Below are 23,493 nucleotides of genomic sequence, written 5' to 3' on the forward strand. Positions count from 1 at the left end.
GGGAAGAGAGGTCTATAATGTTTAAATCAATTTACATTCCCATCAGCAGTAAATGAGAGCACCTGTTTTCCCATAGTCTCTTAACACAGTGTTAACAAACTTCTGGTTATTTCCCAGTTTAAGGGTTGAAAAAGAGCACCACAGCATTTTTCTCATTATACATGAGGTTGAACATTTTTTTAAATGTTTCAAAGGTTCTGGCTGGTGTGGCTCAGTGGATTGAGCGCTGGCCTGTGAACCAAAGGGTCGCTGGCTTGATTCCCAGTCAGGGCATATGCCTGTGTTGCAGGCCAGGTTCCCAGTGGGAGGAGTGTGAGAGGCAACCACACATTGGTGTTTCTCTCCCTTTCTTTCTCCTTCCCTTCCCCACTCACTAAAAAATAAATAAATAAAATCTTTAAAATGTTTAACAGTTTGTATTTCTTTCTTTTTGAACCTATAGACAGATTCAAAGAATGTCTATTCACATTCTTTGTTCATTTTCTTCTTGTTGGTCTTTTTCTCTGTGTTTAGTAGGAAAATTTTCTATATAAGGAAAATTAACTTCTGCTTGTGATGTAAGTCGTAGCCATTTTCCTATTGTGTCAGAAGTTCTAGCCAGTGCAACAAAACATGTATTACATATGATATAAGATTATTCAAAAGGAGAAGGCAAATTATCATGCTTTATATAAAATGGTTATATAGCTTGATAACTTTAAAAATTGACTCAAATTAATAAAGCTAATTGAATATCTCCAGATAAAGGAAATGGAAAATAGTGCCAGGTCTACCAAGAAGATGTTACATAATAACACACATTAAGACTATTTCTATATACTAGGAATAAGAAAATATGATGAAAAATAGACTTGGTTCACAATAACTACAAAAAATACAAAGTACTTAGAAATAATTTTGATGAGTCTTATATGAAGAAAAATATAAAACTTTATTCAAGACCAGGTTATCAGATGAGGAAATTACACATCTGAAAGAGGTCACTTATCAAAGTATTTTATAGGTTTAATGCCATTAACAAGACAAAATAATTTAAATTAGAGAAAGTATTAAGTCTATGTATAAACATAAAAATAATGGATATACACATATACATAGATTTTAATTCTAAAAAGGAGAGCTGCGCAGATAGATTTCACTCTAACAGACGTTCACATATATTATAAAGCACCAGTAATAAAAAGAGTGTAGTATTGGTGCAGTATTAAACAGACGAATCAGCAGACCAGATACATACCCAACTGTAAATAAGAAGGTGATCTGTAATAACAAGAGGCACACAACATAATTGAGAAAAATTACATTTTTAATAATAACTAATGCTTATTGCAATATATACACTTTGTCTGGTACTCTTCTAAGTTCTGTATATATGTCAATTTAATTAATCCTTATTTCAGTCTTATGAGATAGATACTACCTAACTGATGAGGAAACTAAGCCGCAAGGAGAGTAAGTAATTTGTTCAAGGTCATACATACAGTTTGGCTCCAGAGTCTGTACTCTTAATCATTTGTGATCAGGACAACTAATTCCCAACTTGTAATAAAGGAAAAATTATAAAGGAAAAAATACTATAATAATGCATATTTGAAAGTCCACTATAGAATTTCATAAACCTCTCTATGTAATTCCTTTCCTTTGCTTTCTACATTTCTATTTGAAGTCTTTTACAATTATAAATCTTTTTATAATGAACAAAATAAATGGGATATTTTCAATTTAAAAAAATCTATGGTTATGCATAAATTACTTCTCATTTTGTTTATCTAGTTGAAATATATCATTTATTCTTTCTTATCCCTTTTCAAGCATTGATGATCTATCTTCCCTAAAAATGTTGTCCATCCTCCTTATTAATCTCCTACTGTTCACCTTGAGTAAAAATGGACAAAATAAGTCACATAAGTTACGATAATTTGAGACAGTGTTGATACAGATTCTCAGGCATATGAAAGCTAGTCAAAACAGCAGGTTGTTCAGCTAATAGAATTGAATAAAATTTTGTAAAGAAAAGAAAAATGGGATAAGTAAAGATATTACTATATAAACTATATATAAAACTACCGAAGTAGAACTTCTGGCCAAGATAGGTGCCAATACTGTACCTCCTTGCACAACCAGATTTAAGGACAACAAAGATTTAGAAACAAACACATAACCAAAACTGACAGAAAATTGAACTGTACCGAAGTCTGACAACAACAAATCATTCATCCAGACCAGTACCGGGGCGCGGAGACCACGGGGGGGGGGGGGCCGGAGACCACGGAGAGGGGTCCTGGCAGGAAAAGGCGGTGGTTAGCAGACCTGGGTGGGTGCTGGACAAAATGAGCAAACCCAGTAAGGCTCGCAAGGAGGCTGGCTGACCGCAGACACACATTCATGCGCAGATAGAACAGGCAAAAAAAAAAATGGACAGTGAGACAGCCCGCACAACCCAGGGCCCCAGTGCCGGGTAATAAAGCCTAAAAGCACTAATTGAAAAAACGTCCTGGGGTTGAGATGCCAGGATAAACTCCCAGCCTCACAAGAGAGTTCACTGGAGAGACCCACAGGGTCTTAGAATGTACACAAGCCCACTCATCCGGGAACCAGCACCAGAAGGGTCCAATTTGCTTCTGGGAAGCAGCAGAAGGAGACCGAAATCTGAGAGAGAGCAGAACAAATGCCATTGTTCCCTCTCTGACCCTGCCCCCACATACAACCCAGCTACTTGGGTTGACCCACCCTGGTGAACACCTAAGGCTTTGCCACTCATATATAACAGGCACAACCAAACCAAAAAAAAAAAAAAAAAAAAGGCTCAAATGAAAGAACAGATCAAAGTTCCAGAACCAATACATCTAAGTGACAAAGAGATAGCCAACCTATCAGATGCACAGTTCAAAGCACTGGTGATCATAATGCTCACAGAACTGGTTGATTTTGGTCACAAATTAGATGAAAAAATGAAGGCTACACTAAATAAAATGAAGGAAAATGCACAGGGAACCAATAGTGATGGAAAGAAGACTGGGATTCAAATCAAGGAAGTGGACCAGAAGAGAGAAAGAAATAACCAAACAGAAAAGAATGAAGAAATCAAGAATTCAAAAAAAATGAGGAGAGGCTTAGGAAAATCCAGTACATCTTTAAACGTTCCAACATCTGAATTATAAGGGTACCAGAAGGGGAAGAGGAAGAGCAACAAGTGGAACACTTTTTAAACAAATAATAAAAGGGAACTTCCCCAATCTGGCAAAGGAAATAGACTTCCAGGAAGTCCAGGAAGCTCAGAGAGTCCCAAAGAAGTTAGACCCAAGGAGGAACACACCAAGGCACATCATAATTACATTATCCAAGATAAAAATAAAGGAGAGAATTCTAGAAGCAGCAAGAGATAAGGGGACAGTCACTTATACAGGAGTTCCCATCAGACTGTCAGCTGATTTCTCAAAAGAGACCTTACAGGCAAGAAGGGGCTGCAAAGAAATATTCCAAGTCATGAAATCCAAAGACCTATATCCAAGATTGCTCTATCCAGCAAAGCTTTCATTTAGAATGGAAGGGCAGATAAAGCACTTCTCAGATAAGGTCAAGTTAAAGGAGTCTATCATCATCAAGCCCTCATTATATGAAATGTTAAAGGGACTTACCTAAGAAAAAGAAGATAAAAAATATGAATAGTGAAAGGACAGCAAACTCACAGTTATTAACAACCACACCTAAAACAAAAGCAAACTAAGAGGACAGCTAGATCAGGAGCAGAGCCATAGAAATGGAGATCACATGGAGGGTTAGCAACAGGGGAGTGGGAGGAGGAGAAAGGGGGAAAAGGTACAAAGAATAAGTAGCATAGACTGTAGGCAGAAAATAGACAAGGGGAGGGCAAGAATAGTAGGGAAAATGTAGAAGCTAAAGAACTTGTGACACATGAACATAAATGAAAGGGGGGATGGTGGGGGAAAGGGTGTGCAGGGTGGAGGGGAATGAAGTGGGGGAAATGGGACAACTGTAATGGCATAATCAATAAAATATATTTAAAAAAGAAAAAACTACTCAAGTAAACAGTCCATTTATCAGCAACTTTTATTTATTTTTAATTTCTACACATATTCATCACACACCTCTCCCACTCCTTCCTCCCATAAGAATTTGGAGCAAGTCATGTATTTACAAAGCTGAAACAGTAACTCCAGCCCATCAGTAACATACTCATAGTTTTGTAAAGTATCTAAGCTGTGGGTTTGGACATCAGTTAAAATCCGAAGTGAAAAAGATACTTAGTACATTTACTGAGTTGTAGAATGGAATTTTTAATAAAATATTTAGGGACATCAAATTCATGTTTTTGGGTCTCTAAAAACATTATCTGACTGCTAAAACATTTAATAACTCAGTAAAGTAAATGGTTAAAAAAACATTAAAAAAATATTGCCACCTTCATCACATCAGAGAGACAGAAAGCTCCAGCTGCTGAGTCTGATAGGTTTTGATCTTAGTTATTCTCTTTAAATAAAGCCTCAAGGTGACGGACTCATCTTAATTTTTACCTATATCAGAAAGCTTATAGGTTGATTTCTTAACTGTGAAAAATTTTAAAGCAAACTTTTATGAGAAAAAGAAAAGAACGGTGTAAGTTCCTCAGGTTTATGTCACTTTTAATGTCTTTACTTAAGATGAAGCAGCAGAGGTAGCAGAAAGAACACTGGGTGTGGAATCAGAGCAAGGGTGACCTTTCTGTGTCCTTGGTCATTGTATGTCTTTTAAATAGTCAGGACCTCACCTTTGAGCCCCAGATTCCTCATCTAGGAATTAAGGCTGTCCTGCACAGGATCTCTTAAAGCAGCAATCGTCGACCTTTTTTGCCTCATGGCACACATAAACTAATTACTAAACTTCTGCATCACATCAAAAAATATATTTTTTGCCCATCTGACAAATAATGGGTATAATTTTGATTTATTTACACCAGATGGCTATTATTGTATTGGCTGTTGTCATTTTTTTACTTGACAGTCCAAGGTGAAAGAGGTCAGAGCCTCTGACTAAATAGTCAGAGGTTGCATATTTTTTAAATTCTTGCAGTAGCCCTGGCCAGGTGGCTCAGTTAGTTGGAGTATCACCTCATACACCAAAAGGTTGCATGTTTGATTCCCAGGTCAGGGCACTTATGGGAAGCAACTGACCCACAACTGATGGTGCTTCTCTTCCTCCCTTCTTCCCCTTGGCAGTACTGGAATCCATCTCTTGCCTTAACAGGGTTTGAACAGAACAGAACTGAGGACACCCTTCTTTCCAACTACTCTCCAACCTCTTTTCTAGTCACCGCCTTTGGAGCCACCTCAGCCATCTCAGCATCCGAGAGCAGCCAACACTGTTTTCTGACCTGAATTCTTCATTGCTGAACAACAATGAGCTCCCAAATTTGTCAGAATTATTCCACCGAGATAGAGGCTACCATCAACAGCCTGGCCAACCTGCATTTGCGGGCCTTCTACACCAACCTCTCTCTGTACTTTTATTTTGACCATGACAATGTGGCTTTGCAAGGCATGGGCCACTTCATCCATGAGTTGGCCAAGTAGAAGCATGAGGGCACTGAGCATCTCTCTCTCTTTTTTAAAGGACTTTATTTATTTGTTTTGAGAGAGAGGGGAAGAGAAGGAGAGAAATATCAATGTGTGGTTGCCTCTCATGCGCCCCATACTGGGGAATTGGCCTGCAACCCAGGCATGTACCTTGGCTGGGAATCGAACTAGTGACCCTTTGGTTCACAGCCTATGCTCAATCTACTGAGCTACACCAACCAAGGCTGAGCATCTCTTAAAGCTGCAAAACCAGCCTCATGGCCACATTCTCTTCCAGGACTCGGTGAAGCTGTCCCAAGACAAGTGGGGTAAAACTCAGGATGCCATGGAAGCTGTCTTGGCCTTGGAGAAGAACCTGAACCAGGCCCTTCTGGATCTGCATGCCCTGAGTTCTGCCCGCACAGACCCTTATCTCTGTGACTTCCTGGAGAACCACTTCCTAGATGAGAAGGTGGAACTCATCAGGAAGATGGGAGATTACCTGACTGGGTGAGTATCTCTTCAAAAGGCTCACCCTTAAGCACAACTAGGAGCCTTGAGAGCTCTTCCTTCTGCAGTTCTGCCCTTACTTACTTCACCCAACCCTCTGCTCAAACGTCATCTCCTTTGCGAGTCCTTCTCTTGACTCCCTTATCTAAAATGTCACACACTGCCCCAGACCCACTCTTATCCCTTAGCCTTCTTGTCATTTATATATTTTTTTGGTTTATTTGTTTATTATCTCTTTCCACAGGAGAGCCTAGACTTTTCTGTCTTGTTCACTGATACATCTCCAGACTCTATGGACTGGCACATAGTAAGCACTGTAAATGTTGGAATAAATGTGTAAATGAATGAATGCCACTTCCTCTGACTAGAATATCATTCATCTGCCTAACACCTACTCATCCTTAAAGAGCAGTGTAAATATTAGTACCTCCCTTAAGTAGCCTTTCTTGGTTGACAAAATTAGTTTTAGTTTCTCAACCTCTGTGTGTTTAGAATACCTTCTAGTTATATTAAATCTATCAGAACATCTTAGTTGTTTGTTTACTTGCTTGCTTCCCTGCCTCACTGCTGCGTCTTTTGTTCTAATTCAGGGACATAGCAAATATCTTGCTGGGAATGGAACTGTGCTCAGTAAATGTTTGGGGAGTGAGTGATGGCTGCATAAATTATAAATGAGCAAACTTACAACAATTACTAATTTAAAAAAAATATATGATATGCTTTACAAATTTGTGTGTCATCATTGTACAGTAGCCATGCTAATCTTCTTTGTATCATTCCAATTTTAGTATATGTGCTGCTGAACTGAGCACAAAAGTTCCTATTTTTGTTAAGCATGAATTATCATGTAGGAATTCATAGTTTTTACTTCACATCATATTTCCAAATGAGATTCTATTCAGATAAGTTAGAGACACCTGTGTTAGATATTCAACTGAATGGAAAAAAGAAATGATAAAAGAATGCAAATAATTTCATATTTATTTATTCATTCAATTCACTCATTCATTTAAGAAATATTTACTAAGAGTCTTTCATGTACCAGGCAGTACTCTAGGCACTAGAGATATAGTTATGGATAAGGCAAACTCTCTGCCCCTGATAACATTTTGTTGCCATTGACATAATAGAACCATGTTTTGTGCAGAACATGCAGCTTGGTTCTATTTAATTCTTTTTAACATTTTATTGATTAAGCTATTAGAGTTGTCTCAATTTCCCCCCTTCATTGCCCTTACCATGCATACCCTCTCCCACCCACATTTCCCCCCTTGAGTTCATATCCATGTGTCATAAGTTCTTTAGCTTCTACATTTTCCCTACTATTCTTGCCCTCCCCTTGTCTATTTTCTGCCTACCATCTATGCTACTTATTCTCTGTACCTTCTCCCCCCTTCTCCTCCTCCCACTCCCCTGTTGCTAACCCTCCATGTGATTTCCATTTCTGTGGGTCCATTCCTGTTCTAGTTGTTTGCTTTTGTTTTTGTTTTAGGTGTGGTTGTTAATAACTGTGAGTTTGCTGTCTTTTTACTGTTCATATTTTTTATCTTCTTTTTCTTAGGTAAGTCCCTTTAACATTTCATATAGTAAAGGCTTGATGATGATGGACTCCTTTAATTTGACCTTATCTGAGAAGTGCTTTATCTGCCCTTCCATTCTAAATGAAAGCTTTGCTGGATAGAGCAATCTGGAATGTAGGTCCTTGTCTTTCATGGCTTGGAATACTTCTTTCCAACCCCTTCTTGCCTGTAAGGTCTCTTTTGAGAAATCAGCTGACAGTCTGATGGGAACTCCTTTGTAAGTGACTGTCCCCTTATCTCTTGCTGCTTCTAGGATTCTCTCCTTCATTTTAATCTTGGCTAATGTAATGATGATGCACCTTGGTGTGTTCCTTCTTGGGTCCACCTTCTTTGGTACTCTCTGAACTTCCTGGACTTCCTGGAAGTCTATTTCCTTTGCCACATTAGGGAAGTTCCCCTTTATTATTTGTTCAAATAAGTTTTCCACTTGTTGCTCTTCCTCTTCCCCTTCTGGTACCCTTATAATCCAGATGTTGGAATGTTTAAAGATGTCCTGGAGTTTCCTAAGCCTTTCCTCATTGTTTTGAATTCTTGTTTCTTCATTCTTTTCTGTTTGGTTGTTTCTTTTTCCCTTCTGGTCCACTCCCTTGATTTGAATCCCAGTTTTCTTTCCATCACTATTGGTTCCCTGTGCACTTTCCTTCATTTTACTTAGTGTAGTTTTTATTTTTTCATCTAATTTGTGACTAAAATTAACCAGTTCTGTGAGCATTGCGATCACCAGTGCTTTGAACTGTGCATCTCATACGTTGGCTATCTCTTTGTCACTTAGATGTATTGGCTCTGGAGCGTTGATCTGTTCTTTCATTTGGGCCATTTTTTTTTTTTTTTTTTTTTTGGTCTTGTCGTACCTGTTACATTGAGGGGTGGAGCCTTAGGTGTTCACCAGGGCAGGACAACCCAAGTAGTTGGGATGTAACACTGTATGTGGGGGCAGGGTCCGAGGGGGAACAATAGTGTTTGTTCCGCTCTCTGTTGGACTCCAGTCCCTTCTGCTGCTTCCCCCAAGCAAACTGGGCCCTTCCGGTGCTGGTTCCTGGGTGGGTGAGCTTGTGTACGTTCTAAGACCCTGTGGGTCTCTCCAGTGAACTCTCCTTTGTTGGACTCAGTGAACTCAACCCCCCCCCCCCCCCGTGTTTTGAATTGGTATTTTGAGGCTTTATTTCCCAGCGCTGGGACCCTGGGTTGTGTGGTCTATCTTGCTCCCCAGTTTCCCCTGGTTTATCTGAGTGTGAATGTGGGACCACCCTGTCAGCCAACTGCCTTGTGCACTGTGCCCTGCTTCCCAATCACCACCTCACTAGTTCTGCCTGTTGCCACCCTGTGCCCAGGGTCTGCCAGCCATCAGCCACCACCTGTGTGCCCAGGGTCTGCCTGCTGCCGTCTTGCATCCCCAGTGTCACTCCTTTTTTTGCCATGACCCCTTTCTGCCCAGCTGTGCCCTCCTACTGGTCTGGATGAATGTGTCTATTTTAACTCCTTGGTTGTCGGACTTCCATACAGCTCAATTTTCTGTCAGTTCGGGTTGTTATTTTGGTTCTAAATTGTTGTCCTTATTTTTACTGTATGAGAAGGACACAGTGTGTCTACCTACATCTCCATCTTGGCCAGAAGTCCCCTATTTAAGTATTTGATTTGACACTGACACACCTACATTTCAAGTTTAAAATGTTTTCATTTAAACATTTTTATTCTTCAATATAAATAGTACTTATATATTATATATAGAGAGAGGTAGAGAAAGAGAAAGAAGGTAAATATAATTAAATTTCAACAATTAGTGACTTTAGGTTGTGCATTTTCTTGCAAATTTTCTATAGATTTGAAAAACTGTTAAAGATAAAATTAGAAGATGAAATGAATGTTTACTTGTATTTTAGTCTTATTAATTTTTAAAATTTTGTAAATGTTGCTGGATTATTCTTAAAAAGTCTATAGTAACATACACACACAAACACACTCACACAATAAATTTGATAGTTCTCATTTCTATAGTTTTTTTTTCCAGCACAGGATGTTGTTTGTTATTTTAATTTTTATTTTCCTAGCTATTATTTTCACATATTTGTTGGCTACTCAGATTCCTCCTCTGTGGATTGTCTGTTTATGTCCTTTGCGCTCCTTGCTCTTGGTTTGCTTGTTTTTTTCTTATCACTTTGTAATGATATTAACTCTGCCTGTCATATGTGTCGCAGATATTTTTAGCAGTCATGATTTTTATTATGGCTCATGTGCCTGTCCCATTGCCATTGTTTATCCTGTTGTGTAGTCATTCAGGTCTATCTTTTTAATTTTGGGCTTCTAACTTTACTGAGTTGCCTTTGCCTTTCTGATATGTTTTTAAGTTGCCTTTTTTTTCAACATTTTTTATTGTGCCTTTCTTTTAAAAAAATATTTTATTTATTTATTTTTAGAGAGAGGAGAAGGAAGGGCAAAAGAGAGGGAGAGAAACATCAATGTGTGAGAGATACATCGATCAGTTGCCCCAAACTGGGGATCTGGCCCACAACCCAGGCATGTGCTCTGATCGGAAATTGAACTGGTGACCTTTTGGTTCACAGGCTGGCACTTAATCCATTGAGCTTAGCCAGGGCCTAAGTTTCCTTTCTTATACAAATTTAAATAAGTTTTTTTCATATGTTTTCTTCTAATTATGTATTAACTTTTTACATCTAAATCTTTATATGGAATGTAGTTTAGTATTGGGAATATAGGAGGTACATGTCTAGTATTACTTTCTAACAAATATTAAATAAGCAAACAGGACAGACAGAAAACTACATTAGCCCTAAAAGTACAGAAGATTAGCTCTACCTGCTCCTTTTCTACCTGCTTCTTTTCCCCAGCTTTGGACTTCTTAAGTACTAGCTTCCTTAGTGGTTCTCGATGCATTATTGAATCCAGGGCCAACCGCATTTCTGATTCCAGTTAGAACATATTACAGATGTGATACATGCCTACCACAGAAAGTATGGAAAATATAAAAATGTGCTCTTGAGATGATATCATAACTTTGGCAGCAAATATGTGACCCAGCATCTTATCAAACAAGACCAGAATTGTGTTCACTTGATATAAAACTGTTTTCAGTCTCAAAGCTTGAGCAGTGGTGATATTTCAATTGCATTCTGTGGAGTCTTGGGGGTTGTAAAGCTGGTAGAAGGTGGAGGGGGCTCTAGATCCCCAGTCTGGATCCAACCATGTAAGCCTATATCAAATTTCATTTTAAAAAGTTTGAAAATACAATCTACCAATAAAAACAATGCACAAATGCAGGATTACAACTCAGGTATGTTCCCTGACCGGAAATCAGACCAGCTGAGCTACACCAGCCAAGATGATATAGCTGGCATAAAAGTATATTTACTTTTGTTTCAAGCTGATACTGTTTCTTACACGTAAAATGATAATGGTAATTTAGACAACCCATTGTCTGACCAAACTTTCCCAGCCCTCACCTCGCCCTTTCCTCAGTCACTCCCCAGACCCAGGTTCATTGACCTCTTCTCTCTCTCTCCCATTGGACTAATTTCTTTTGCCTTTATTTCTTCCTTCTCTATGCTGTAGCTCTTTGTCTTTTACTTTGACTCCACATTCCCTTGCCTTTCTGTAGTTCTGCCTGCAAAGGGGCCCACAGGATTGCCAGGCTAAGACAAGTGTTTCATATTGTTCACAACAGGCTTTTTAAACCTCCACAAATCTCTAACCTTCCCACCTCCACCTTCCAAGAATGACTTCACCTCCTTCTATAAGGAAAACAGAAGTCTTTAATAGGAACTCCCCCAACTTCCTGCTTCCAAAATAACACTCCTCTTTCCACCTATTAAGGCTATTTTTTCTACCTATGCTGTGGATCACATACCACCCCCCACCTCACCCCCACCCCCATTCTCTAGAGCATCCTCTCTCTCTGAATCTTGAATCTCTCTGGCTCACTAGTCTTTCCCTGGTCAGTTATAACCCAACAATTCAACAGAGTCAGCATGAAGCTCCTCCTGTCTGTCTATTTATAGACACTTCTGTGATGCTCCTGTGCCCATGGACCCAAATGTTCTTCTTATTATCCTGGCTCCTTTCAGCAATCTGCTTAAGTTTACCAAATAAGCAGTGACAAATAGCTAACAGAAATCTATATGCACATACACTTGACCCTTGAATAACACAGGTTTGAACAGAGCAGGTCCACTTATATATAGATTTTTAAAAAAATACTGTAACCCCCTAGCTCAGTTGGTCACAGCATTGTCCCAACAAACCAAGGTTGTGGGTTCAGTCCCAGGTCAGGGCACATACAAGAATCAACCAATGAATGCATAGATAACTGGAACGATAAGTTGATGGTTTTTTTCCTCTCTCCCTTCTTCTTGGTCTATAAAATAAATAACTGAAAAATATTGAAACACCAATCCAAAAGAACCTATGCACCCCAATGTTCATAGCAGCACTGATACAGGGTGCAGCCAAGGGCCCCCCGCCAAAAAAAAAGATTTGGAATGGTATCCAGAATTCAAAGTGTATAGGAATATTGGAGAGACATATAAGATGTCCTCACCCCTTCCCCCCACAGGTGTGAGTTGGAGGAAGGGACACATGGAGCAGGAACATGCAGGGCTGTTTTGTACAACCACAGCCTTGCAGCTAATCCATGGCAGGATATTTAACATATCTATAGCCTTTGAAGGGTCACTTGGATATGTTAAATGGCTGTGGCCAGGCTTGGAGCTAGGGGGATGAAGTCACTTCCCCCAAGATGTAACCGGGGGCAGGTCCCCCAAGTTACAGCGCCTGCATGGGAGCTTGGAGAAGATTGTCTCCAGGACATGGGGACAAACCTGCCCAGACTCACGATGGCAGCCCAGTAAGCTTCTAATAATACAGGAATGCTGGCAGGTATAACTGATCGGGGGAGGAGTTGGAAATAGGGGTACAGAGGAAGATGGGCGTGAGGATTTAAAGGCCGGATGTGGCAGCCATTGAAGGGAGAGCCACTTGGTTTGGGGCAGAGTGAGGACCTCTGCAGTCATGTAGGGGAGAGCCACGAGGTTTCAGCAGAGTGAGGACCCCCTCTTGGTTAGGTGAAAGAGGAAGCCACGTGGTTTTGGCACAATGCGGACCCGCTCTTTCCCAGTTGAAAGAAAAATCCACACAGTTTTGCCAGAATGGAGATCCCTGCAGCCAGGTGAAGAAGAAAGCCACATGCTTTTGGTGGAGTGAGAACCCCTACAGCTTTGGCAGAAGAGGCCCATGCGCCTTTGGGGTGCTCCCTTTGGCCGAGTGACCTGGAAAGCAGGAGAGACTTCGACTGGAACTGGGTACAAAAGAACTCTTGCCAGTGGACTGTGAGGGAGTGCCACATAACTTTAGATTAACTCGAGAGCCTGCACAGTGACACAGCTGACGGTGCCAGCGTCCTGAAACACAGACGTGTGTTCTTTTCCTGATTTACGGTACCCGGAGTTGGGACAGTGGGAGAAGGGAGTGCTGTGTGGGTATAGGTGTACAACCTAAAGGACTTTGATATCTTAGTAGAGGCATTAAGCCTAAATAGCATTAAATAAACATTTTGTTTCCTTTTCACAAATCTCTGGCATTGAGAGATATCTTTCCAATTGGCGGCGGACAGAAGAGCCCAGTAGATTTTAGTATTCTGTCCTTTGGGAAGGGCCCCTGTTCTGTAGCAGTTTTTGGCATCCCTAGGTGGGCAAAATATTGCCCCCCCTCAGACCTCTAGTTTGGTAACAGCACAATTTACAATAGCCAAGTGCTGGAAGTGACCTAAGTGCCCATCAGCAAATGAGTGGATCAAGAAACCATCGTACATTTACACAGTGGAATTCTACGCAACAGAAAAAAAAAAGGAGCTCCTACCCTTTGCGACAGCATGGATGGAACTGGAGAGCATTATGCTAAGCAAAATAAGTTAGGCAGTGAGGGACAAATATCACATGATCTCACCTTTAACTGGAACATAATCAACAAAAGAAAAAAACAAACAAAATATAACCAGAGACATTGAAATTAAGAACAATCTAACAATAGCAGAGGGGAGAAGGGAGGGGATTTTAGAAAGAAGGGTTTTTAGAAACTAAAATAAAGGAAATGTAAACAAGGTGAGTTTGGAGGTGAGTTTGGATGGGTTGGGAGGGAGCGGTGGGGAGAAAATGCAGACAACTGTAATTGAACAACAATAAATTAATTTATAAAAAATAATAATAAAATTAAAAATACTATAAAGGTCTTTTCTCTTCCTTATGATTTTCTTCATAACATTTTCTTTTCTCTAGCTTACTTTATTTTTCCAACTGCTGTTTTTGGTTACACAGAAAAAGGTAGGGAGGTAAAAGGTGGAAAAACTTAACCAAGTTACTGAAAATAATATTGGAGTAATTGTCAAGTATTATACCGGGATAACAATGAAGAGGATGGCTCAGCTTCTGAATCTGTTGATGAGTCAGATGCATCTCTTTTGAAGCTAGTAGTTAGTGATACAGGGTGGCAGAAATTAACAATTTTTAGAGATCAAAGGATCCAAATAACCTACTAAATGACTGGTCTCAGAAACTAAACTTGCTGTTATGTACATCTCATAGCCAAAGAAGAGATGACATGTAATCCACAATAAAGGGCCTGATGTCCTTAATATTTTTGACACAGCATTTGGACTGAACATTATAAAAATAGACTTAGGACAAGATACGTGGTAAGTTTCCCCCCCTCTATTCCCAACTCCCCTATCTAAAATTTGAAAGATGAGTGCAAATATTTGAAACTCTTTTGGTTTTTAAGTTCTCTAGTTTTCATTCCCCAGATGGCGAATATCAGCAAACCATTCATATTTATTTGTTCAGCCTTCTACATTTAAGTGCACTTATGGTTTGTCTTTATAACTAACTATTTTTGACACCCTTGTATTAAGTAGTATCAGAAAGCAATATACCTTGTTGATATTGAAATAGTTTCCTGCTATTTTAAGGGCCTTTGCTAAATTAAGATTTAATCATATCCCTTAGCTTCCACAGAAAGGTGATTATAAGAAATGTCCTTTCAAAAAAATACATCCTGTATCTTTTGCAAAGTCAAATCAAAGACATCCATTTATTCATTCACTTAACAAATATTTATTGAGTGATGATTACATGCCAGGATACAAACATGAATGTAACCTAGTCGCTGCCCTGAAGGAGAACACAACCTAGGAAGATGCAGACAAATAAATCATGATGTAGTGTTAGAGTATCTGTAATTAGAAGCATAAATAAAATGCAATGGCAGCAAAGAAGAGGTAGGAGATAATTCAGCCTCAGGGTAAAGGAGGGCTTCTAGACAAGGAAAAGTTGGATAGTGAAGATTGAAAAGAGCTACTCTGACCAAGAGAGAAGTAGAACCCTGGCCAATGTGGCACAGTCATTTGAGCATCTATCCTTAAACCACAAGGTTGCATGTTTGATTCCTGGTGGGGGCACATGCCTACATTGCTTTTGGGCGCCCTGTGGGATGTGTTCAAGGAAGTGATCCTGAAATTTTCTCCCATAGGGATGTGTCTTTCCCTCTGTCCCTCCCTCCCTTCCCCTAGAAAACAGTCTCTAGGATGGAAAAAAGTCATGAGGAAGGATCCAGAGATGAGGCCAGAAAAGTAGGGTAGGGTCCACTTTTAAACAGACTTGGAGTATAGTGGGTCACATTTAAGGCCCCGAGTCAGATTTTCCTGTGTATACAATTTACCATTGACTAGCCATGAAAACCTTGGGTGGTGGCAATACATTAAGTCTCATTTCTCTATAAGAGAAAAATGCATTCATTCAACAGCATTTATTGACCACTCACTGTGGGCCAAACACATAACAATAATGTCAGCCTAATAGGGTTGTTGTGAGGACAAGTTAATAAATGTAAATAAAGCATTTTGAATGGTGCTCTTAGTAAGCACTGACTAAATGTTAGTTAAAAGTATTAATTATTATAATGTTAACATGGCTTATTCCATGACTAAGGATATGCTTTTTATCCTGATAATAATAAGGAGCTGTTTAGGATTTCTAAGGGAGCCCTGGCTGGTGTGGCTCAGTGAATTGTGTGCCAGCCTGTGAACTGGCTGTCAGTTCATTCCCAGTTAGGGCATGTGCTTGGGTTGCAGGCCAGGTACCCAGTTGGGGATGTGTAAGAAGCAACTGACCCAGGTATCTCTTGCCCAGTGTTTCTCTCCCTCTCTTTCTCCCAACCTTCCCTTCTCTAAAAATAAATTTTAAAGATATTTTTTTTAAAAAAGAGTTCTAGGGGAGGCACAATAATGGATTTCTGAATTTCATTTTAGGAAGATTATTGCCTGCAGAAAAGGATAGAGGGGAAGATTGAATAGAGAGGTTAGAGATGGGAAGAAAAATTAGAAGGTGATTCTAATAGTCTGAGCTTTAGGACTTAACATATATTAGTGGGGATGGGATAGGAAATGAAGGCAGAGATCTGAGAAACGTTCAGGTGAGAGAACTTGATAACTGATATGGAGATAAAGGATCAAAGACGACATTTACATTTTTGGTGTGGGTGACAGGATTAAGGATGTCCTTAGGTGAGAGAGGTCACATAAGAAACTGATGTGATGTAGACAGAGTTTGGAGTAAAAAATTATGACGAAGTGTCCAGCTCAGGACAATAGGAATGGGATGTAGATAACTTTAATATTATACATGTTGTCATTGTGAGTACATTTGAAACTCCGCATGGTGCCAAGCCTCAGTTACATCTCCCATAGAATCATTACCCTGATTTTTGTACTTAGAATTATTTCTTTTTCATCAGTTTTATGATGCATTTATGTTTTCTTAAGTAGATCTTATTTCCATTGTCTGTTTTTCATATATGTGTTCTTCTCTGCCTTTTACTTTCCCCCAACATTGTTTGTGAGCTTCATCCATGATGATGTATGTGACTATAGTACCTTCATTTTCACTGTTATGTAATAGTCCATCACATGAATATAAGACTACTTAACCACTCTACTATGCATGAGCATTTGGGCTGTTTTCTTTCTTTCTTTTTTTTTTTTTTTTTTTTTTTTATGAATAGTGATATCATGAGTTTCCTTGGGCATGTCTACTGATACATAATGCAAGATTTATATCTATGATTTGAATTACTAGGTAGTAGGATATTCATATTCTTCAACTTTCTTGAATAATACCTAATGGTGTTCAGCTGGTGCCTTTCTTGAAATACCTAGTGGTAATTGCACCAGCTGAAATTCCATAAGCAGTACATATCATATTCTTACTAGCATGTGCTATTATATGAATTTTTTACTTTTTGCTAACCCAGAGGTCATAACGTGGTGTCTCACTGTGGTTTTCATTTTCAGTTCTTCAGTTACTAATGAGGTTGTGCATCTTTCCAAATGTTTTTTGACTATTCAAGATTCCTCTACTATGAAATGCTCCTTCATGTCTTTTGCGTTGGTAATGTATCTTCTGGTTAAGGTATTTTGTAAGTACCAGGCACTAAGCATTTTCACATAGGTTATTGCATTAATCCTCACAACCTACTGCCTTGAATCTTTTTTTGGAGCAAGGGACTTATATATGTTAATACATCTTTGCTGCTGCATAAGATATCTATCTATAGATTGAAAGAAAAAAAAACATACAGTACTTGTAAGTTTCTAACCTATTAACAGTGTTATGAGTCCAGACCTAACACATTTATTTTAAGAATGACCTTAATTTTGGCTCTATTTCACAAATACTATCTGAAAGCAGTGTTAATTTTATCAGTTAAAGAGTTAGCTATTTTTCATAAAAAATAGTCTGCATTTGGCTCTGATTGGGTAGCACAGTTGTTTAGAGCATCATCCTGATACGCCAAGGGTGTGTATTCAATCTCTTGTCATGGCACAGACAAGAATCTTCTAATGAATGGATAAATAAGATGTCTCTCTCACTCAAGTAAATAAATAAACAAATGAATTAATTAAATAGATCTTGCATTTGACAAAGAGGATTACAAAACACAGCCAGGGGGTCCTGGTTTAGCCCCAAGCTAGTTCAAGTGTGGAACCCTGACCAGCAGCACCAGCAGTACCTGGCAGCTTGTTAGAAATGCAGGTTTATGAGCCTCATCTCCCCCTGCAGAATCAGGATCTACATTTTAAAAGATCCCCAAGTGTCTCTTTAGGCACATAATGAAGTTTGAGAAGGGCTGGTTAGCTAAATGGTGGTAGACACAATGTGTGACGTATGGTTAGCACTGAGGTTGAAAGAACGTCTTTGTTTTTCTAGAACATACAAAGCAAAACTATGCGTGGCTTTTTTTTTTTTTTTTTATGCCTGGCGTTTTTAGGTGTAAGTACTTGAATCTCTGCGCGGCCCACCTAGGTGAAATGGAGCTGAGACCCAGTGAGCTGCATTGATCTATCAGGTAGGGTTCTGCTTTCACAGCCTCAGGAAAATAAAACAGAATAAACAATTTGACCTGAAATAGATCTACTTGAGGTCCAATTTATTTTCTATTTTTTTCCAGAATGACCCATACAATTGATCCAACTTTCCACTTCATTTTGAGTGTGTGATTCAGTTTGACAGTCTTACATTAACTAGATGAGTTCAACTAATAGTTTTGAGCCATAGGACCATAGAAATCATTTGTATGAACAAGTCTCATTTTACAGATGAGACAAATGAAACATCAAGCAATTAAGTGAGAGATCAGTTAGGAAGGACTCCAGAACTCTAGTTAGGAAGGGCTCGAGGCCCAGTCCTGGGCTTTTCCCATTAAATCAGATTAGGGATTTCCCTGCACGGCAGATACATCTTCTGGACTGAACAGGCTAAAATTCTTTTTTTTTAATGATCAGGAAAATAAATGACTATTTGGAGAAAACCACTTGTTAATCCAAAAGTAACACAGAAAGCAACTTTCTGAATGAAAAAATTCTGTAACACCCATGTGTTTTTAATCCCTATAAAAATTGCAAAGCAGCAAAACAACTCAAGTGGCACCATCCTCGATGTCCCTGTCTAACTCCATTGCAGCGTTTGGACCCAGCAGGCAACTGATAGGCTTTCCCACTCTTCTCACTTAGAATTCATCCCATCTTAGAATTCAAAGTAATGACTTAACAATTTAACTCTGTGACTTTCTAGTCCCTGAATTATGCTGATCAGGCCAACTCCACACTTACTGCTGTGGCTCTGCCTCCAGAGAGGCAGAGGTGGAGTGACCCTATTGTTCTGGGCTTCCTTTCTTTGTCCACTCCCAGCCTCTGGCCAGTCATCTTAAGCCATCCTTCAGAGATCTAAAAAAAGGCCCGGGCTTTCCCTGCTGCTGGGCTACTTTATGACAAACACTGCTGCTCCCCTATTTTAAAACTTCCCTTTCCCATTAGGTGCATTTCTGTGGTCACTGGGGACTTCTACAACTAGTAATCAACATATAGATTCAAAAAGTATGTGTAATATCAAACAATCTTACGCATACTTTAAAAAATCATTAAAAAGGATACAAATAAACTGCCAGCAGGGGTTATCTCTTGGGAAGGGGATGGGACAGTGAGGAGGGAGGACGAGAACTTTTTTACTATATCTGAATTGTTACAATACTTGGCAAAGAAAACATATCCATTCATGACATAAATAAAGTAACAAGTCATGGAAAAAACAGAATTACATGCTCACATTAAAATTTTAATCTGTATACTATGTCAGATAGTTGGAGATAAAAGTTCCTGGTTCCTGATTCTTCAGCCCGCTCCCCAGAAGAAAGCCCTCTCAGCAAGTGTTTTTTATGTCCTTCCACCGATATTCTGAATGTATTTAAACATACTCATTCCCCTCTATGTTTTCTGTACACAAAATAGCATCCTAAAATATGTTTCTGAACTTCCTTTATTCACCTAACACTATGTATATCTTGAGTAATGTGGTTCTTAAAAATAAGCCACACACAATTTTTTAAGTTAATAAACTTTATTTTATAGAGAAGTTTCAGATTCATAGCAAAATTGAGTGGAAAGTACAGAGAGTTCTCATATATCCCTTGTTCCCATACACGCAAAGCCTCTCCCACAGTGAATATCCCACACCGGGGTGGTACATCTGTTACAAACCTTGAACTTGTATTAACACATCATTATCACCCAAAGTGCACGATTTACTTTAGGGTTCACTCTTCTTATTGTACATTCTATGGGTTTGGGTAAATGTATAATGCCATGTATTCACAATTATAGTATTATACAGAACAGTTTTGCTGCCCTAAAAATCCTTTGTGCTCTGCCTATTCATCCCTCTCTTCCCAAACCCCTGGCAGTCACTGATATTTTTTATGATCTTCATGGTTTTTGCCTTTTCTCAAATGTTCAGGTGGTTAGAAACATTCAGTATGGAGCCTTTTCAGATTGGCTTCTTTCACTTAGCAATATGCATTTAGGTTTCTTCGTGTTTTTTCACAGCCTGTTAGGTCATTTATTTTTAGTGTTGAATAATATTTATCCGTTTACTTCCTGAAAGGCATCTTGGTTGCTTCCAAGTTTTGGCAGTTATGAATTAAGCTGCTATAAACTTCTATGTGCAGGTTTTTGTGTGGACATTGTTTTCAACTCATTTAGATAAATACCAGACAGTGTGATTTCTGGGTGGTATGGTAAGAGTAGGTTTAGTTTTGTAAGAAGCTGCCAAATTGTCTTCCAATGTGCCTATACCTTTTTGCTTTCCTACCAGCCATGAAAAAGAGTTGCTCCATATCCTTGACAGCATTTGGTGCTGGCGTTTTCAATTTTGGCTATTCTAGTAGGTATATAGTGATATCCCTAATGACACGATGTTGAATATGCTTACGTATCATTAGTATATTTTCTTTGGTGAGGTGTCTGTAGGTCACCTCAGCAGGTCTTTAGCCCATTTTTTAAATTGTGTTGTCTCTTTCCTTATTGCTGAATTTTGAAGAAATCTTTGTATATTTTGGATAACAGTCCTTTATCAGATGTGTCTTTGGCAAATATTTTCTCCTAGTCTGGCTTTTCTTCTCATTCTCTTGATATCACACTTTTAATGGATGCATAGCATTTCATTCAGTACCTTAAAGTATTTAACCAGTTCCCTCTTGATGGTGTGTAGGTCATTTTCACTTTTTGCCATTAGCTGTTACAGTGAACACTATCTCACGACCATATCTGAGCATTGTGTAAATACATATATGTATTAACTTTCTAGCAGAGGAATGCCAACATCAGAGGGCATGTACATTTAATATTGTCATACGTGTAACCAATTTACTTTCCAAAACAAAGTAGCACCTTCCACTATAATTGATCATTTGTCCGTCGTGTCCTCTGTGAGGTAGATAAATAACACATTCCAGTTAATTTTCAAGATTAACAGCAGATTAAGGATCATTACCTTGTACATTATATATTTCTTTTTAAAAAATATATTTTATTAATTATGCCATTACAGTTATTCTATTTCCCCCCTTCATTCCCCTCCACCCTGCACACCCCTCCCCCACCTATCCCCCCCTTTAGTTTGACCACCTGTCTCAAGTTCTTTAGATTCTATATTTCCCATACTATTCTTACCCTCCCCCCTATCTATTTTCTACCTACCATCTATGCTACTTATTTTCTGTACCTTCTCCCCCCTTCTCCTTCTCCCACTCCCCTGTTGCTAACCCTCCATGTGATCTTCATTTCTATGGTTCTGCTCTTGATCTAGCTGTCCTCTTAGTTTGCTTTTGTTTTAGATGTGGTTCTTAATAACTGTGAGTTTACTGTCCTTTCACTGCTCATCTTTTTTTATCTTCTTTTTCTTAGGTAAGTCCCTTTAACAGTTCATATAATAAGGGCTTGGTCATGATGAACTCCTTGAATTTGATCTTATCTGAGAAGCACTTCATCTGCCCTTCCATTCTAAATGAAAGCTTTGCTGGATAGATCAATCTTGGTTGTAGGTCTTTAGATTTCATGACTTGGAATACTTCTTTCCAGCCCCTTCTTGCCTGTAAGGTCTCTTTTGAGAAATCCGCTGACAGTCTGATGGGAACTCCTTTGTAGGTGACTGTCCCTTTATCTCTTGCTGCTTCTAGGATTCTCTCCTTCATTTTCATCTTGGCTAATATAATGATGATGTGTCTTGGTGTGTTCCTTCTTGGGTCCACCTTCTTTGGGACTCTCTGAGCTTCCTGGACTTCCTGGAAGTCTATTTCCTTTGCCAGATTGGGGAAATTCTCCTTTATTATTTGTTCAAATAAGTGTTCCACTGGTGGCTGTTCCTCTTCCCCTTCTGGCACCCCTATAATTCGGATGTTGGAACGTTTAAAGATGTCCTGAAGGTTCCTAAACCTCTCTTCCTTTTTTTGAATTCTTGTTTCTTCATTCTTTTCTGTATGGTCATTATTTTTTTCCTTCTGGTTCACTCCTTTGATTTGAGTCCCAGTTTCCTTTCCATTACTATTGGTTTCCTGTGCATTTCCCTTCATTTCAATTAGTTTAGCTACCATATGTTCCTCTAATTTGTGACTAAAATCCACCAGTTCTGTGAGCATCCTGATCACCAGTATTTTGAACTGTGCATCTGAAAGTTCGGCTATTTCTTCATTGCTTAGATTTATCGGCTCTGGGGCTCTGAGTTGTTCTTGAGCCATGTTTTTATCTGTTTGTGCCCATTATGTATGAGGAACGGAGCCTTAGTTGTTCAGCAGGGTGGGGCCACCCAGGTCACTGTTTTGTGGCGCTATATGTGGGGGCGGGGTCAGAGAGGGAGCAATGGTGGTCCCCTCTGCTGCTTCCTGCCATTGGGCCCTGCACGGTCTCTCTCAGCACTTGCTCCTTCACTGGTTTATCTGCATGCGAATGTGTGACCACGATCACCCCTCAGTGGGTCTACCCGCTTCTCCACACCTGGGATCCGCCCACGGCTGCTGGAGCACCTGGATCACGCACCCGTGTCAGTCCGGTGGATCTTTCCTGCCCGACCCCGCTCTGCTGCTGGCTCTGCCCCTCTTACCGGTTTGGCTGAAGGGTTCGTTGTTGTCAGACTTCCGTGTAGTTCAATTTTCTATGGTTTGGCTGCGTTTTTGTTGCCAAAACTCTGTTGCTTTTAAACTTGGTTGTGTGGGAAGGCGACATGCTGCCACCTATGCCTCCATCTTTGTACATTATATATTTCACTAGAATAGTCAGTTTCAAAGTTTTGTTTAAGAATTACTTGAGGGAATTTATCCTGGGGATGCAAAGTTGGTTCAAAATTTGCAAATCAATCAATGGGATACATCACATAAACAATATGAAAGATAAAATGAAAGGGTGGGTGCAAGCAGGGAAGGAAGGTGGGGGTGGCTGAGGTAGGGGAGAGAGTGGTAGGGGAGACATGCAGACAACTGTACTTGAACAACAATAAAATAATTATTAAAAAAAGAATATATGTGAAGGATTTATGGACATGGACAATGGTGTAGGGATTGACTATGGGAGTGGGGGTGGGCTGTATGGAGGGGAAAAGGGGAAAAATGGGGACAACTGTAATAGCATAAATAATTTATATATATAAATATATATACATATATAAATTGTTTATATATATTATTTACATATATATAAAGGCCTGAGGCCCATAGTCAATCAACAAATACTAACTGGTCAATTGTGGACGTGGCTCCCAAATTATTTATAATTTATATTTGGTAGAAAGTAGACTACAAACTTTGTAGAAGTAGAGTGATTATTCAAATGCCTGGAAAAGTGGCATAACAGGGACTGTCCCAAACAAAACAGGATTTATGGTCATCCTGTATATTAACTGCAATAACAACTTTATAAAGGTACATTTTTAAGTTAAAAAAAAGGCAGGGGCAGAAGTATATATAGA

General features: G+C 39.2%; 1 non-coding gene and 1 pseudogene across 1 annotated transcript; one reads left to right on the forward strand and one right to left on the reverse strand.

Moving 5' to 3' along the window:
• Positions 1–5,396: 5,396 nt before the first annotated feature.
• LOC119062519 (ferritin light chain-like) lies at positions 5,397–6,066 on the forward strand (annotated as a pseudogene).
• A 701-nt stretch (positions 6,067–6,767) lies between these two features.
• Positions 6,768–6,874, reverse strand: LOC119062792 (U6 spliceosomal RNA). Its single transcript, XR_005085051.2, has one exon. It is a non-coding gene; the product is annotated as a U6 spliceosomal RNA (small nuclear RNA).
• Between the last annotated feature and the right edge of the window lie 16,619 nt (positions 6,875–23,493).

Source organism: Artibeus jamaicensis, unplaced genomic scaffold (genome assembly GCF_021234435.1).
Source record: "Artibeus jamaicensis isolate MK-2021 breed Jamaican fruit bat unplaced genomic scaffold, CSHL_Jam_final contig_465, whole genome shotgun sequence".
Classification (NCBI taxonomy): Eukaryota; Metazoa; Chordata; class Mammalia; order Chiroptera; family Phyllostomidae; genus Artibeus; species Artibeus jamaicensis.